The following is a 19458-nucleotide window of genomic DNA, read 5'->3' as shown; positions in this document are numbered from 1 at the left end:
TAGATCATTTCCTTTTCTCATGCAACTTATAATGTAATGCTTTACTATACTGGAAGTTGCAGCTTCCTGGAAATATCCTTAGTCCATTTGATGTCAGCTTGTAATTTCCTTTACTTTTAGTGTATATACTTAATGCTACTTTAATCTATTTTTCAAGTAGATATTTTTTGTACTGTCCCATGCCCACGATCCAAGAAAGTGTTAATAATGTATATGTTTACATGCTTTCCCAGATATTTTTTAACTGCAAACTAAAATCTGAACTCCACATATAAAATTAATCTTTAATTTCTCTTTTCAAACTTAGTATTGAATTGGCTTTTTCAGCTTCAAAATCCAAAAGGTTTCTTTTATTCCATAATTAGTAGTAATTATGATTTAACTATGTTTTAGGTATTTTATTTTCTTCCCACTCAGGATATAAATATTTCCACAGTGACAAATAAAATATGTCAACTCATATTTCACAATAAATAAAGCCTGAATAAACATGGTAACAGTTGCTGATGAATTTAACAGATAAGTCTCTGGATTTTAAAATCTGCTATCAGTCATTAATTGCAACAAAAGTTTTATAATCCCTTTGGTCAACAACTATGAGTTAATGACAGCCACAAGGTAGGGCAGGTATTCAAGTTCATGGGGTCATCTCCTTTTCTTCTGAATCTGGTGGCATTTTGTTCTCTAGCAAACCAAAGCAGATTGATTGCAAAGAAGTATTGTACTAGTCTCAACTCTGAGAAATCATCACAAGGAACAGTTTTAAATTATCACTAGATAAATCCCTTTTTTCCCTACGTTGTAGATGGAGAGTCCAGCATTTTAGTGCTTTCTGCATAATCACATGGTGCAGTCTGTGTCAATTTAGCCAGACACGATGTTTGACTTGTGTTCTATCATTTCATTCTGAGCTTATTTAACCCTTCCTTGACATTGCTGTAACATTGTGGTCAATTTTGAAACCATGCAATTATTGAAAACAAAAGGTTATAATATTTTTCTTTTGAAATTTTCTAAATAAATATTGCAATTTTCTGGGCACTTCTAGGCTCAAATTGGACCTCAATCCTTGGTTAGCTTCAGCCCATCTCATATACAGCATATTCTAATCCCTCTGGATGTAAATTGATTTGTCTGTGGGCTCAGAAAGGGTTATAACTTCCTTAAGAGCAATAGGCTACTTCAGAGAAGTGAAAACAGTTAAAATGCCACTCAGATGTCTATATCCAGTCTTTTCTTCTCCTGTGCTTTATCCTGTGTGTTGGATTTCCAGAGCTGTCTATGACAAGAAAGAATACGGACCTTCCAGGCTATTGAAAATCATGTTTTGAAAAAAAAATAAAAATAAAGTAAATCCTACCAAACCAATAATGAATTTATGTTATTTTTTTTATATTCCTTATGGATTGCAGCTCAGGCAGAACTAATCAGTCCCAGCCTGCACTAAGATTAGACTGTCCAATACTTCCCATTACTGACCTGTGATGTAAGTTCCCTATAACTTTGTCCAGTTTTATTTGGGCTAGATTTTTTCATGGCAGATAACAAGCTAAGATAAACACTTTATATGCCTTATACATAACTTCCATGCTTCAACTGCTAAAGAATGATCAATATTAAGAAAAAATATGACCCGATAAATCTCTTCAAGTTTTGAAATAAAACCTAGAACTTTAGCAGTGGGCTTGTTGAGCTGGAGGAACTACCTTCCATAGCCGGCCAAACAAAGACTTCTGGAAAATTTCGAAATGGGAACAGCAACAGTGAATAGAGGAACATTATGCACATTTATAAAAGGGACATGACCTAAGAATTCACTGGCATTCTTGATTCTTTCATTTCTATATCCTTTGAGAGCCTGAACTCACACCTTAGAATTCTGTTAGGATAATTTTGTGTGTATACTGATGTGTGTTTTTCAGTTTAAATTATAAAATAATCTTTAAAGAGAGATCAGGAATATAAGGCTACATAAACTCAAGAAATATCAGCCATAAATGGATTGTATAAAAGTTATATGAGCAAAACAAGCAAGATTGTTCTGCTCATTTAAACATCTTAGTTTCAGAGAGGCTTGTGAAACAGGTTGTGTAAAATTGTGAAACAGATTGTGTTAAATAAGATTCTCTCTTCATCTTGCAAATTTTTCCCCATAATTTATTATAAAACATATACCAGATAATATAGTTCATGTAAAATATGGTACATTGAGTCCTTTCCTAGGAAATAGAACAACTATGCTGAGTCCAGCCACTAATTAGTCCAATTAAATGCAAAGCCAGACAAATAATTTCACTTTTAACCATGAAATCCTGAGTAGACTCCATTTTTACTTTATGAGCAAATGCTTATAACTTGAAATATTTAGAACTGCATTATCCCTAAATATATCCAAATTCAAATTTAGTTCTTGCTGAGATTTTGCAGTACTCTGTTTAAATTAGAGCTAATGAAATTAGCTTAATAAAAGCTAAAACATGAACTATGGTGATACTACCATTGGCATTTGAATGTTTAGAATAAGACTTATGTGTGTGTGTATATATATATGTACATAATAAGGCATTGTAGATGGCAAGATAAGTAGCCGAGACAGATGAGAAAAGTAGACAGATCTTGTTCCTGCCATTGGTATTAAATTCTTGCCAGAGCCTTTGCAATTTATTTGCAAAGTCTGCATAGATTTTAGGATGTTGGGACAGGGGCTTGGCAGCTGAGTTTGTGGTTCTGGACATCTTAAAATATTAGCCTCAGAAATTTTTTTTAGATAATATTGCCTAATTTTCCTCTTATTTATTTCCCATGCTCATACAGAAAGCAAGAACTGATTCATTCTCTTCAGATTGGTATTTTTTGGAATGTCACTATAATTCTCCTCCCTTCATTTCGTTACACAAATAACCTTGTTATTTATCTTATGGTTTTCCATCTTCTAACTCAGGCAAATATTAGTAATTATGGTAGAGATTTTAACTTAGCTGCAGTAAACCTTTCTCCCTGTACCTGGATCTGCCCAGCAACACCTTGCTCAGTGGCTAGCACATCTCCCATGAACGCACCAGTGCCCTGCACATGCCAAAAAATCTGCCTTTAAATGGTAAGAAAACACCTCAGGCTGCAGCCCAGACCACATTAGGTGCTTGAGCTTGGCCTCTGGTGGTGTGTGGAGTTCGCTGGCTATGGACCTTTGGCTAGGGCTGCCTGAGACAATCAGGAGTCTGAGTGTTGACACAAGGGGGGAGGGGGTGGGCGGTTCTACCCTATTAGCATGTTTAATAACATTTTAAATTACTTCTCAATGAATCTCAAGTTCAGGACAAGTCAGACTTTGTTTAATACACACTGAAACTAGAATAAATTAACACAGATACTTCTTACTCTATTCTAGACTATTATCAAGATCTCCTGCTTTTAAAATACAGTCATCAGTCTTTGATATGATACTGTTCAAGACCACTTAATATGTGTAGTTCCTTTAGAAAACAATATTTCTCCATGCTTAACATAACATTCCTGGAACAAGAAGTCATTCTGCATTTCACCCTTCCAGCCTCAGAAATCAACTGTGTTTGTTGCATGTGTGTTTTATTTTGTTTGGCTCCATTTTTCCCTTAGTTTGGAGATCAAAAAAGTGAAGCTGTTCTGTAAAAATAAGGTCTGTGTGAGTTGAAAGGAAAAAAAGGGAAGAGAATGGGGAACATTTCATTCTATATGAGTTGTACCTAACAGCTTTATTAACAGTGTGCTTCAGATGTTTTGCATTAAAATTTAATATAAAGAATGCTGAATGAGTTCCAAAATCGAGGGCATTGTTGGATAAATGCTATCACTGTGCCCAAGTTCTGAATTTTTCTGACATAAAATTGCTTGCCTGCAATTAAAGGTCCATTATTCTACCCTAAGGCATAAGTAAACACTGATAATAAGGATTCAAATTATCATAATGGTTTGTATGAATTCTATCGATTTTTATTCTCTTAGTTTTGCGCTTTTAACAGCCATTATATAGTGATATTAATATTGATAATTACTACAGGCATACATTAAATACTCTATTTTAGTCTCATCCCAGTATCAGCCTGTACTTACAAGCAGTCTGTCTTCCACAATCTGCTCCACCATTTTCTTATTGTACATTTTTAATTTTTGCTCTAGATATCCATCTCTCTTACTTTTCCTGCCAAGTCATGATACTCTCTCACTTGTCCTGTGGTTAACATATATTTTCGCAGGATAAAACACAAGTGGGCTGAAAGGAAGGACTGAGGAAGGGAAGGAGAGAGCTAAGAGACTCCTGGAGAAAAAGGCGTGCTGATTTTCCAAGTGCAGGGAAGATGATGCAGCTGCTGGAACACACTGGCTTAGAACACTGTGACGGTTTCTTATCTATTTTTGCTGTATTACCACACATCAGTAACCTCATAAGTGTTTCCTCTTTCAAAACATCTCCATTTTGGCTCTGAAAGTGAAATGCCCTGGAAGGTTTGAGCTAAAAAAGTGGTAGGTTTTTATGTAGACTCAGAATAATGAAGCCATGCTTTTCCAAAAATAAACTAATTTGAAAGTGCCAAAAGACTTAAACTCTTGTTACTGACTTACTTTTCTTTGATTTTTTTATTTCAAAAGAGAGGAATAACTACAAAAATAGACCTGGAAATACTATTTAATCACAAGAGCAAAGTATAATAGATATTTACCCAATTAAGAAATCAAGAGGTAGAAAATACCAAAGGTTGTATAACCTTAGTTCACTTTTCTAGACATGGCTATCGGTGATTTGGTGAAAATAAATGATGCTCTCACTACCCCATGTTTACTGAGCTGCCTGCACAGCTCAAGCAGAAGCCACATGGAACAGCTCTTCCCCTCCCATTGCACTGCCTGGAGCAATAGCCCAGCCTTGTCCATGGGACAGGTTAATATTTTGTGTCCTCACATGTCAGTCTCTTACTGAGGCAACATTATACAGGATTCTATGGATTTTAATCTGTATAAAATTTAGAGCTGGTTGCATATGATCGGACTTTACCTGGTCTTTGTGATTGTTTGTAGGGATTGTCAAACATTCATGCTATCAGGTATAAACCTTGCTAAAAATGCTCTTCAGTGTGGAGACATCAGCACTTGTTTGATGAAGTTTTCTGTATGCAATATGTATTCCTACTGTTTAAAAACACTTATTTCCTCTCAATTTTATATCTATAAAATAAAGACCAGTAATTGAGTGTATACTGCCTGTATTCCCAAAGTGCATTTCACCCATGTGATGGGCATAGTGTTTCAATGGCCAGTTCCAGAGCTAAGAAGACATGAAGTGCCATAATCAGGGTGTTCATGTGCCCTTTAATGCATTGTTCTGCATATTCTCTGGTACGTAATAGCATGCATTGTTTAATTAAACGAGCAAACACATTTGTCCTCAGGAAAAGAGTACATTTGCAAGTAAAATGCAAAATATTTTTAAGCAGAACCCAATTAATTTCTGAGGGCAATTTGTCTGAATATTTGGGTTTGGGGCTTTTTGAAAGTTGGCCTAGGCAATTATGGTAATCCAGCAGTATTACTCTGTCTTCACTCTCATATTAAAGGCATACTTCTGTTTAAAGAAACTTCCATTTATTTTTCTCCTTGGGAATGTATGTAGTTCGTACTGGATCATAACTGGGTATTTGTGAGTCTTGATTAATTTTTCTTGTCAGTAGCCTTGATGGGGAAAAAAGGTATTTTAATCAAATGATTTAACATTATCTAGGCAAGAATTAAGTAACCATGTTCATACTATTCTTATGAGAATTTTGTTAACCCCAGTGAGAATATTCATCTGAAGGAAATGAACAAGATTAAGCTTTCTGATTGCTAACTAATTTGTGTGATGTCAAAATGGATGTCCATGTAGTCTGAATATTAAAAAATGAGCTAAGGATAGAATTTTGATTCAGAGGATTTTTCTAATTTAAGTGACTGCCAACTCATAAAACGCAAGGTTGTTTCTGATAATGCAATCTAGCAGTTCATCTAATTCAAAAAGAAATTTGCTAATATGTGAATTTTAGCACTTTTTCCCAAGGAATGTCCTTTGATTACATTTATACATTCAGGGTTGCAACCTCAAGGCACACAGTGACAGGATTTTCTCCACTAATCAGAGCGAGAGATGATTTGCAATTGAACCATCTAGAGCAGCAAGACCTGGGACAGGGTTACAGAAGAATCCACTAAACCCCGAAAATTCAAAACTAAACTGAGACTTTGTCCTTTATTCATCAGATACCACAAGTTCTTGCAACACGTCTTACATAACCCGCAGCAGATGCTGTAATACATAAACAAATTGTATTGAGCTAAGAGAAAAAAGAGTCAATGTCTGTGAATGTCTTTGGTTTCATGAATTTGCTTTTACTCCTGGAAAAGAATTACCTTTCCAGTGATGACTGGTAGGAAAGATTTACAGAGGCTGTGTTAACAGATACATTTTCTGCCACATGTAGATTTTTACCCCTTGGGCAGAAAAAAGTGAATATTCAGATTACTGTGATTATCAAAATTAGGACTCAACTACCTATTTATTTTAGGCTACATATTGAAGTAGCCTAAAAAATTACATTAAAAATAAAACTTAAGTGCATCATACCAGCCAAATCAAGCACAAAGCCATTTCTTCTAGAAAAAATTCTGCGTGAATCTCTGGTTTGTGTGGAACCTATTTTAATAAGCTTTTGTAATTATCTTCCTTTTCCCTTAGTCTACATGTATATCCAGTGAGTCAAATTACACTTAAGATAAAAAGTAAAGTTCCACTAAATATCTCTTTCATCAAACCGAAGGAAACAGTGAAGAGAATCACATTTCTCACAGGATGTATCTGCAGAAGGAACTGTAAATGTCAGTGCACATTCCCCATGGCTCAGTGTTTCTTCTCCTGTTAAATCTGTCCTGTTACAAAGTACAAATAATCTTTAAGCTTTGTTTCTCAATGCTCATCAGGGTCTCCAGAAGGGTTGCTGCAGCACTGCATGATGAGCTCAGCACTCTCAGCACAACTGGTGGCATGGGGTGGCAGGGGGACAGCCACTGGGAGAGGCAGACAGTACTGGGTAGCTGACAATCCAGACATCAGAAGGTCGCCATGAACTTTACTTGTCCCTAAGAACCAACAGTGCTGTAGCTAATTATTTCCCAGAGCTGGAATCTGGGGTTTTGTGGTCCACAGCCTGAAAGAGCTCCAGGGACAGCAGTCTGTTATGCATCATTACCTTCCTTCTACTCTTTAATAAATGAGAAACAAAACACAGTGAATTATAGGATTGAGCAGCTGAACCTGTGTTCTGCCAACAGTGCTAGACCACTGCAGACAGGGAAGGGTGCTTCACATGTGCCTTTGGATACAACTCTGTCTTTGCCTGACCCCACCTGTTACCATTTTCTTGAGAGTATTTCTCACCTGTCATGTGCCCCGCTACTCCTGGCTGACAGCAGGAATAATTGCAGCTTCTGAAAAAACACTAGAGCAGTCCCTGTTTTGCAAAAGCACCTTTTTTGACTGTTGTCAGGCCTTGCGCCCTCTCTGCTTTGCCCACATTTCTCTGCCCAGTGTAAACTGTCCTTGCAAGGAGTGAGCCCTCCCATGATAGGCTCCATGGCAGCAGGGGGCTTGATCCCTGTGTTTGAGTGCAAGTGGGTTCCTGACCTCTGCAGAGCTTCTCTATGGAAGCTGAACATCTCAAAGTTTTTGCGCTCTGTCCAAAAGGATTTTATATCCATCAGACTTCCACTGAGAAAATGTATTTGCCAATTATTATATGGAAGATCGACTTAAAAAAAAATTTTGGAAGGTTTTATAATTGCAAAAAACTGGCTGAGTATTCACCTTTGTCCAGGACGGAAAAAATAATTAGGAAACTGACTTCCTAGATTTCATCTGATACCTCACAAACACAGAAGCAGAAAGGTGAGCATATATCCAAGACAGCCTAACTGTTTGCAGAGTTGTGTTGGGACCTGGCTCGAAAGAGATGAGCTTGGGACCTCCACAGAAGTCCCCTCCACCCAATGCACACAACAGTCTCAGCATCAACACAAGCATAAGGGCACGAACAACTCAAAGACAGCAGAAACACTTGAGTCCATCACTGCTGACAGGGAAAAAGGCTGTGCCATAAAACACCTCAGCTGGACTGATCTACAGCCTGAACTGGAAAGACCAAGGGGGAAAAGGTTGTGCAGGAACAGCAAGAAATGAGATGTCCCACCCCAACTCTCCTATGAGCATTTGTTTCAAAGAACAGCTGTTTTCTATAAAGCTGACTTGGAAATTGGTATCTTCCTACTTCTGAGAGAATTCATTCACTTTATCTTTTTACTGGCAAAAGTACTGTTGTTTCTTTACTTTCCTGCCAGCCCTGCAGAGCCACCTCAGCACCGAGGAGGTGAACCAGAGTCTATTTTGGCATAAAGCAGAAAGGACACAGCTTGATCTCAAGATCCCAGGGTGAATTTTCAGTGCTGGCAGTCAAGAAAGTCAAGGTTTTATTTGTAAATTAAAAGAGGGGTCAACAGGAAAGTCATTGGAGAAAAAAAAGAAAAAAGCCAATATGGAACCCTACCATGCCATTTATAGTCTCTTTATAGATGAGACCATAGTTTGCGGAATGTAATTTGAGTTATAAATAATATTATTGTTTGTTTCAGCCAAAAAGCTGTAGCTCATTCAATTAAGAGAATGGATGTGTTTGTGTTGTGTCACTCATTATTTCTTTGTAAAATATATCTGTAATGATAATCTATGGAAATGTTCTTGGAGTGGTAAGGAAAAGGATAATAAAAGAACTTACACAGACATTTTCCCGTAAGAAAAATACCTGGGGATTATTTTATCTCTTTATTCCCTTAAATCAAATAGCTGCAAGCAAACAAACAAAAAAATCCTATGCCAAAAAAAAAAAAAAAACCAAACCAAACCACACAACAAAAACCAAACAAATTTTAAAGAAAAAATAAATAAGGGAAGAAATGTGAATTGGCAGATTTGATTATGGAGTTCAATGTTAAAAAGGGACCATTTGTATCAATAAATCTGGGAGAGAGGCTTAGTCATTTTCTAAATCTCCTCAGCACCCAGCGTGTCCCATTCCCTTGGGTGGTGTGAGGTGCACACTCAGCAGTGAGCCACACAATGTTGTATCAATCCGTAACGCTCGCTTGTTTCAAGCACCATTGATGAGGAATTACTATATGATGTCAAACAGAAATGTTCACTGAGAAAGAGAAAGAAACATTCTTTTTCAAATATTACAATTGTAAGCACTATGCAAAAACACAGATACAGCAAGAAATAAGTCATGTTGTCCAGAAATCTGAGATGGCAATAGCAAAAGATTCATGGTATTTCTCCGAGCCATGTAATGCTGACATTTCATTTTTATAAAACTGATGATTTTTCTTCCCATTAAAAAAATTAATAAATTCAATTTTAAGAAAAATAAAACATTAAGCACTATAAAACAATAATTTTAGCATCAGGTTGCAATATGTGGAATAGGTTGCTTCCACCAGGATTAAGGCAGGTGGGGGAAAAGTCAAGACAAAATACATTCCTGTGAGGGAAGGATAATGAGGGGAGGAGATGTGATTTTATTTTTAATGAATGGGTTCACCCAGCGAATATCTACAGCAACATGTATAGCAGAAAGTCCTGAACTATTTCCACAGCTCCATAAGTGGCTGTTGTTTTGTACAGCAAAAAAAGGCAGTGTGTGGGAGACAGACAGGGCTCTCCCCAGTGGAGCCTGGTCTGTCCTGGTGCCAAAGGCCATTTTCAATAAATAGAAAGAGTTATAAATAGAAACTCTGTTGAATACAGGATGTCAAAGGCAGCTGAACGTGATGCTGGGCACATCACACCCCTGACTGTCACTAGTTTCAGAAAATGGTATACCTTGGTCATGCTTGTTTGGAGAGCCATGTAGGCAGACATTTGACATATTTTGATAAAGTTTGTGAAGGGTTTAGTGATCTGGATTTGCAATAGCAAGTACAAGTGTGGTTATATCCCTGTGATAGTTAATCACAAGGGTCTCAAGCTAATATAAGAAACTCAATGCCGTGGTGATGAGGCTATTTCCATCACTTAAACTGAAGTGTGTAAACCTGGGTCATAAGAAGTAATCTAGAATGTTACTGTTTTATAATAAACATATTTTGGCCATATTATTATTATCATTTCAGTCACCTGAGGACCACAACCAGCAATTCCTCATTTCGGGAGCTCATAAACTTGTGGTGGATGTATCTTGAATCAATCAGCCAGGCAAAAAACCAACCAAACAACCAACCACAAACAAGCCAAAAAAAGAAAACCTAAGAGGAGTAGAGATGTCAAGAAGCCACAGCAGAGCTCAAATACCCTGTGACAATCTCTGCCACCACAGAGTCACAATTAACATTATCCCTAAGATGAGCAAAGGGACAGTCAAAACTGAGCACAGTGAGAAGCTTAAAGAAAGTTTTGAATGATAACAAAGGTGGAAATTGTCACACAATTTCTCAGGCAGGCATTTTGTGGCAGGGTTTCACCAGTGCTGATTGAACCACCCCTTCTCACCTGAGCAGCTGCATATTTTGCACCAATAGGTAGCCATGGCAAGGGGAAAAAAATAACCTGAGATGAAATATAGCTCCTTGCACAACTTGTCTGGGAGGAGGCCACCAGTCCTGGTGGAAGTCTAAGTGGAACACCTCTCCCAGGCCCTGGGCCACTCAGCCTGAGCTCCCACCAGGATCACAAGACACCACCACAGAGCCAGAGCGGGAGCTCCACCAAGCAGCACTCAGACTCATGGGAAAGGTGAGCCCTTGAACCCCATCATAGCCAGGGTTACCTGGGACCAGGGCATGTCCCCAGTGCACAGAAACACCAGGGAACAACCATTCAGTCACTGAACATCATCCCTTACCCCAAGTATAAATAACCTTCCATGAAAAAATATAGTAAACTAATGGGGAAAGGGTGTTGTAATAAAAATAAGTTGCATACGAGGGGATACATTTTATCAGTAGATTTTTAAACAGATTTTTAAACATCTTCAAAGAACAAACTTTTTAGTTTGTAAGAACAAAAACCATTTCCTTCTGATAAAATGTAGACATGCTGATTGACGATGAGGTTTTTGGGCTGAATAAAATGAGTTGAGGTTTTAACTAAACCTCTGCCTCTGCTACCAAAAATATCCAAAATTTATTTGGGTTTTTTTTTCACTTCTACAGCACAGAGACAAAACCTTGAACAGTGATGAAAGAATGTGGCAGAAATTTATTTTATGTGACAGAACAGAATACTTGTTGTCTTCTTTATCAGTCACCTCAGGCAATGTGAGAAAATGGGTGCTCCCCATCTACAAGTGAAATCTGGGAAGAGACAATAAGGGTGTTTAATACGAAGAAAAAATCCAAAGCAATATCATAACTTAGTTCTCCTTGCAGGAGTAAATGCTGACATGAATTGTTGAGTAAAGTAAAAGAAAGATACAGCAGAAAAATCTTAATTTCAGGAGGTATAGCAACCCACTGGAAATCATTAGGATCTCACCTTAGGCACTACCTAAGTGGTTGGTTTGAAGTTGAAAGTGAAAACACTTAAGTAAAAAAAAAAAAAAACAAAACAAGCAGTAACTTTGTACATACAAAGACAGGTTTTTTATGCAAAACAAGAAAAGCCAACCTGAAGATAAATTGAAGGGAAATATATTAGCTGATAAAATTCAAGATGCAGAGGGACAGTGAACAGGAAACAGTAAAATATCTAAAAGTGGGGGAAAAGACTGTTTAGAAGAAAACCTATTTCCAACTTTAACTGTATTCACAAAACTCTGCTGAATATCTTATGGTGAACATTGCTATTATTGCAAGATCTCAAAACATCAGCAGGAGGTGGCCTAAAAAGGACAGGTGAGCTTCCTGGATTACTAGGGAGTGTAAGGATTCACAGTGATATTTAGGAGGAGCTCAATAGCATGTTTGTCACTATTTTTGCTACAGTGAATTGGGGAGTTATCTAAACTTATATTTTGAGCCAAAAACCATTACACAATGAAAATACCATCCAGTAATACATTAATTGACAGAGCATCAAGTTATGCTGCTTTTTTTTATGCTGTAGGGCAAAGTATTTTTGAAAGACAATTTGGAATTGATAGATGTTTACCTCATACTCATGTGTATTTCTTCAGAAACATTTGCCGTATCTTAGAAGCAGCATATCTGCAATGTGATGCAGGGGTTGCTATGGTGAGTTCACATCTCTTATTTAATCCTGTACCTGAGTAAATACACATTGTAACAACCTCTGTTGAAGGTGCTATTAGTAAAGTTATGTCAGCATTTCTATGAAAAATACTTGTTTTCCTGTTATGATTTGGCCAAAAAGCAAAGAAAACTATTCCTAAACCAAATCCACAGAAGCCCTTTGTACTCTTCCAGTGTATTTTTAGCACAGCATCAATACCTTTCTGAAGTCTTCAGTCATAAAAATCAAAGTAAAAAATCAATGCATTTGTTTCTATTCTTTAGTAGTTAGTAATTTTGATTACAGTTATGGGATTTATCATTTAGAAAAATCTTTAGGAAAATTTGGGGGTTAGTTTTCATTTCACTGTTCCAGCTGGTACCAGTGGTCATTCAGTCAGGCATTAATTGCAGCACTTGTTTTACAGCCCGTCTGTACTGCCAGAATCACGTAAAGACACTTCTGTACAAAGGAGAACCAGGTCCTTAGTTCTTGTATTTAATGATTCAATTTAACTAAATGGCATCAGAAGTGTAACTTGTAGACTCCAGTGCAAACTTTTTGAGCAATTATTTGAGTCACTTTCCAGCCTAACATTTAAGCAATGAGTGCTTAGTTGGAAATAATTGAATACTTTTATCTTTTTGGCACCTATTTACTGTCATAATCTTTTACTTTGAAAAAGAATGAGTAAGTCTGTGAGAATATTTTTCTCCATGAGCTACCCTGTGTATGTCAGGGCAATTCTTGTATACATTTTTAGGTTTATCTGATTAAATGTTTTCCTTTCATGGTCATTTTTTAACAAACTTTTGTGGGAAATGTCTACATTTGACAAAATCCCTTAAAACAGATAACAGTATTTTTGAAGCAAAAGTGCTATAAAAATATTTCTAAACACATATATGTTAACTCAAAAAGTAAGTTTTAAGGACCTGGGAAAGTCAAAATTTAGCATAAAAAACCAAGTAAGTTTATCCAACTTGCCCATAAGGTCTGATTATTATACTGGGAATTGCATGTGTGCTTTCATGTTGACCTTGTGAAGACTATACTTTCAAGTGAAATGATCTCTTCTGTGCTTCATGTCAGCCAGTAAGAGTGGATGGTCATTTCTGAAGTGGATGAATAGTGTGGATGAACAAAAAAGTCTTCCTCAAAAGTCAAGAAGAACATGTTTGGATGGAGAAACTCAAACAGATCATGAATGTACATCATTAGCTGGTAATGAGAAGGAAAGGCTATCTTTTGAGAATTTATTCCAATAGTCAGAACGAGAAATGTGTAATAGGTTTCAGATGTTGCCCTGGCATAAACTATAGAAGCTGGGTCTTTTACACAGCTTAAATTAGGGCTCTTCATGTTAAATGGAATCACTGATATTGTTGAAATAATGTTGATGGTGTCTTGGGGAGTGGCTCCAAGTTTTAAGTGCTACAGGATTTGGATGTTACTGCCCAACTTGTTGCTCAGTTTCTGAATAGGATAGCCCTCAAGCTCTCCAAATCAAATACTACAGCACTACAAGTTGAGAAATGTCTTTTCAATCTTCTGCTGTAAGGCCTTCATTCCAAAAACAAGCCAGTATCTGACATTGCAGTATTAGGGTCAAAAGCAGCAGCAGCAACACTAAAAGTTGTAGGAAGTACTGTCCAATAACGTAAACAAAGGAACAGTAGAACATAATGAATTTTACTTGTCTTGTGGCATCTGCCTATGAGTAGAACATGACTAAGGCACCAGCCTACCCACATTTCAAAAGAATTATCGCTATGAAGACTAGTAATTAATCTTTTTTCTTTTATTAGGATGCTGTATTCATATTTTCCATACCAGTTATTTTCAGTTGTATTAATCAAAGTACAAAGAAATCCTTCTAAGACAATCAGTCAGCATGTTGTTTGTTTCTCTATCTCTTTCCTTCACTTGTGCATAAAAGAACTGGAGCAAAGGAGGACTGGAAGGAATGAAATAAGTTCTACATTTAAGGATCTCCATTGGAAAATTCTCAGACCTCAAAGGTGAATGTATTATCATGTATTATCAGCAGGGTAAAGCCTGGTAGCTCTGTCCATCTCATGTGTGATAAGACAAAAAAGAGTTTTTCAAATAAACAGATCCCAGAAAACAGCATCTGAGCTGTCTTGAAAAATCCAAGAGAAAATGGCATGGTTCACCAGAGCAATGTGTTAAGAGCCACCTCCCACCATCCCTTAGGCGCCCAGTGTGTACATGCTGAAACAGTTGACACCTCTGGCTTCCTTATGGGCATTACCTTTAGAATACACTCAAAATATAACCTTGAGATGATAAACGTAGAGAATAAAAGACATGGAAGAGATTTAAAAAATCTTGGTCCATGGTTAAAAATTCGTACCAGCATATAGCATTTTTTGTGTGTGTCACTTTTCTGAGCCACAATAGATTAAAGTTATCAATACATATCTATTGCTTTGGCTTAGTGGTAAATCCAGAACTTCTTAGTGACAGTCATTGGTGGCTAAAACTTCTTGATGTTAACTTCTTCATTCTTATGACAGAAAATTTCAGGTAAAGTTAGAAACACCATGTTGTGTTTTTCTTTACCAAAAGTCCTATGGAACACCAGTGAACCACAGATTCCAGACCTTGAAAGTCATGCAACAGACTCTCTTGATGCACAATTTGACATGATTTTCATCTACTGCTATGAACTATTAGCACCAGAAAGCAAAAAAATCAAAACTACAGTACAAAGACTTTCATCATTATCCACATGCGTAAAGTACAGAGAAGGGAAAAATTCATCATCTTGTTAATATTTTGAATTTCACTTTCATATCATGGAAAGCAAAACTTTCTGTAAAATAACAGGCAATAAATCATATCATGATAAAGAGTTCAGAGTTTGAAGGAAGAAATAAAAAATATAAGATTTATGTGATTAAGAAATATATAAAAAATTCAACTATCCAATTAAAAGATGAATGCTCATGCAGCATATTAGCCAATCAACAAATTCTACAAACACTAACTGATTTTCATAAAATCATTGTGAAATAGGGAGAAAATTATTGTCACACTTTCCTTCTCATCAGAACTGAATATTAGGTCTCAAAACATGTCTCACATCACTACCATTGAGTCTTGCAAATAGTAGTAGTAATAGTCAAGGTCACCATCTGGTCTTGATGATTCAGTTCGGATTTCACAGCCACCATGGACAGTTTCTCTATACACTATTAAACCATCATTTTGCTTCAAGGCAAGGTTTTCTTCAAAGCAAATAGAAAATTTCAAAACATTGCAACAAAAGGTATAACATGTTCTTGCTTTCCTAGAAATCTAAAAATTATCTTAACTTACAAAGTACCTGTGATTCCTAATACAGCTTGTTTTCTCCTTTTTTTCTTTAATTTATCCAGAAATTAGATCTGAAAATTTAAAAGTCATTTTTCAGACATTAGTGTTAAAGCCATTGCAGGGGACGAGAAAAAATGGGGTAAGTTAGCCAGAACCAGAAAATTCCACAATGAAACCAAAGATTGACATCTAAGGAATAAACCTGTGTTCCTCAAGCTCACCACAAGTCTTGTTAGGACACATGGTTTTACCCTTCTGCTTTTAAGGCAGATTAGTGGGTAATGTTCTGATTATTGAAACTGAGAGAAGCAAAATTGCTGGATGCCGCAGGAATATGATGTTTTAGTATATTTTCTTTTTACAGTGAAAAAATTAGGGAATGACAAGGCTACTCAGAGAGATCTTTGCCAGTAATAAGACTTTAGTCTGAATAAATATCTCAGGATTCAGCCCATGTTTCTACTTTATGGTTTACTTCCTACTAATTCCAAAGCAAGTGAAAACACAGAGCAAACAAAAGAGTAACTAGCTGACAGACATTTTTAGTTTTGTTTGAAATAGGTGTCACAGTACTACACATATCTTAAAAGCATGACTCATCTTGTACCTTTTTGTTTCTATTTTACTGTGGAAAATATCATTCCTACACTTCCTACTTTTGTGTCACTTAGTGTACCGTTAGATCAGATCTTTCTCCATGCGAGAGTGAAGTTTGTCATGAGCATAAATGCTGCCCACAGGAGTAGAAGGAACATTGAGCCAAGTCCTTTCTGACCATTTACACCATCGGCCTGTGGTGGAGGAAAAGATGAGTGACACCACCTCAGACATCATTACCAATTCCTTTGGGTTTGGAGCTATAATGGTTGCAGAAACAGTTCTAAGAGAGAAGGAGCACTTTAGAAATTTCTTCTGCCAATTAAAGTTTTTCACGGGGTGGAGAGATTCCCAGCCAGACAATGGCAGAGGAAGGGCTAAAACAGAGTCCAGGAAGAAAGTGTAAAGTATGACTGGCTCAGGAGGCATAAATTTTCCACTCTAGGTGAAAGCATCAAACTTAGCACAGAACTGGGGCATTTGAAAAATCTCTGTTATCACTGTTCCTATCCAGGATGCTGCATGAAACTTTGTGATAGCTAGTCGAGCTGCACTCATCATAAAACCCATGTTATAATTCTCAGTTTTTTACAGCTTAGCATAAATCAGAACCAGATCTGAAACACATCGTATAGCTTGAATTGGAGTTACAGTCTCAATACAAGAAATACTTGTTTCCTCTTGCCAAAGTGGTGAAGCTTGAGTAGATCTTTAACATCAAGCCAAATATGGACAAGAAGGAGGTCTATACACAAACACTTCTGGAAATAGAAATACATTCATTTTCAAATAGAAATATCACTGAGCAGTACACACAGACATTGCATCTGTACAGGAAATGGACATTTCCCACCTTCATAATTAGATAGGACTATAGAAAGTAAATTTCTCACTTACCACATAGCAGTACTTGCAATAACAAAACAAATTTTATCTTCTGAGTCTCCTTATTTTGCTGGAATGGAGGTGGGGAAAAATCCAGCTCAGTTCATCAACATGTTTAAATAGTGTCTTTCAGAAAGGATTCAGAAGCAAATATGTACCGTTGCACTGGGCAGCTGCTCTTGCGGATTTCCAGTTAAACAAACATCTATTGCAAGGTATGTCTCGTAAAGAGGTTGTATTCTCTAGGCTTTTTCTAGGGTCATGGTCATCACCAGGGAATTGTGGTTTTCAGATTTATGAAATTACTAGTTGGTATTTGTGCACATTTGCAAAATAGTATAATGAACAATAGTGGTGTATGAATATGCAGCACACGTAAGCAGAACATTAATTTCCTGTGAGAATTGTTTTCCAGATTTTACTTCAAACTCTACTTAACAGAGTCAAGCAGAGTAAGCAAAAAAATCTCACACCATGTTAAACATTTTTAGCATTTGAGGGGAAAAAAAGAAATGGAAACTAAGGGTGACAAAATAAATATACAATATAGCTCTGTTTTAGCAATACCTGTATATTTAATTTCTGATTACTTTCTACAGGCAAGAGCAGAGTAAGGAAGGATGAGTCTTTGCAGGAATGGTGCCTGCTCATTGCACTGTGCTCACAATCTTTCCTGCCATGTTCATTCAATCTGTTGAGCCAGGAAAAAGCTTTACTAATATGATTTGATTAAAAGAAATATTAATTGTGTACTGGAAGTCAAGAGCCACCTTTAGTAGTTTGGGGTTTTCGTTTAAAAAAAAAAGCTAATATACTACCAGATTTTTCTCATTAAGCACCATTTTAGCAAGCATGGTAAATACATTTGTTTTCAACTTCAGAAGGACAAAGTTCTCCAATTTAGAGATCTTTTCTGAGTGCTTCTACAACTGTACAGAATTACAAGGTCTCAGCTACTGCCAAGCCTCTGTACTCACTTCTGAGTTAGTGCTCAAAGTGGAGTGAAGTGTCTGGCTTCTTGTCTGATTTTTAGCAGCTGTGTTTGAATTCAAAGTTTGATTTACAATTATCTCACTTTGACAGAAGCTTGATTACTTGGACTATGAAAAGGTTATTTATGCTGTTTTGTGATAAACAGGTTTTTTTTCATCACAGGTTTTGGCATTAACCCTACTATTTTTTTAATTAAACCAAAAATATTAGGTGCTTTTGCCTTAGTGTCTAGTTACCTATTGGATTTTCTCATTTCAACGAAGTTTTAGCACAGGTAAAATACAAAATCAAATTTTCTCCAAGAGTTCTAGTGAGCAAGGACTTTGATAAACTCTGTTAATTTAGGATTAAAGAGAGAACTAAAAGCCAGAAGTAAAGGCCCTTTGATAGCAGTGGGGGATGAGTAATGTAAAATGTTCTTGCTGTGGACTAATCAGAGTGTAATTGCTAAAGGAACCAATCTTTCATTAATTGCAAAGGCAGTAAACTCAATCAGTCACAGTGTCAAAATATTGCAGTTCAGTTGAAGAATTTTATTGAACTAATTGATTTAATTGTTTTAAGTAATGCCATTATAAGAGTCATTATTAAGAAATATTATTCTCAATATAATTTTCTGAAACATAAAAACTTTTTACGAGGCAAGTGATTTTCATTTCAAAAAAAGATGAGACAATGGTTTTGATTTAAAAGAGCATCTTGACTAGGCTATGTTTCATTAGAAATTACCAGTACTTGATTTTGGATGTCATAGATAATGTAAAGCACTTTGTAACTAAGGGGTTCTTTAGGTACATTTAGCCTAGCTTAAACAGGTCTGATAGCTTTTTCTGAGTCAGAAAGTTTGTTTCATCTAATCTGCCTAATCCAGATATAATGGGCCAGGGATGTCTGCCTTGTGCTTTTGCACACCCTCCCTCCATTCCTGTTTAGCCATGAGGGGACACTGTTCAAGTGCTGTACTTTTCTTGCTAGTTCCAGAATTCATTTAAACTGTAATAACCAGTCCTGGCTTACCTTCCAGTCCCCTGCCTGCTTATTGCCATTTGCATCTCTCTCTCCCATCTGCCACAGGGTCATGCAGCCACACTGTGAGTGGGAACAGGACAACACTCTGGGTTAAAACTAACCCTCTCTTTTTTTTTCCCCTCCCATATGTATTTATGACTATTTGCAGTCACTGGGGAAGCAAGGAGAGTGAAAACACTGATTGGGTCAGTGGGAAGTTGGCACTGCCTCTTTTAGCATCAGCATTTGCTTATGTTGACTTAAGGGAGTTGTGGAACTACAGAATTAGCATCACTCCTATGAGGCTCAAACCCAGCTGGGATCTGTGGAGCAAGAAACAGGAACCCAGATAC

General features: G+C 36.7%; 1 long non-coding RNA gene across 9 annotated transcripts in view; it reads right to left on the bottom strand.

Moving 5' to 3' along the window:
- LOC109143251 overlaps nt 1-19181 on the bottom strand; it is a 74256-nt gene extending 55075 nt beyond the window's left edge. For 7 of the 9 annotated variants that reach the window (XR_005604623.1, XR_005604621.1, XR_005604622.1 and 4 more), the window contains exon 1: nt 17117-17297. This is a non-coding gene — a long non-coding RNA (uncharacterized LOC109143251). Of the gene's footprint in view, nt 1-15632; nt 15695-17116; nt 17298-19114 lie in introns of those variants that run through there. The other 2 variants (XR_005604626.1, XR_005604627.1) reach the window with 2 other exon arrangements.
- Between the last annotated feature and the right edge of the window lie 277 nt (nt 19182-19458).

Source organism: Corvus cornix, chromosome 1A (assembly GCF_000738735.6).
Source record: "Corvus cornix cornix isolate S_Up_H32 chromosome 1A, ASM73873v5, whole genome shotgun sequence".
NCBI lineage: Eukaryota > Metazoa > Chordata > Aves > Passeriformes > Corvidae > Corvus > Corvus cornix.
This window is presented reverse-complemented; position numbering and strand designations above follow the sequence as displayed.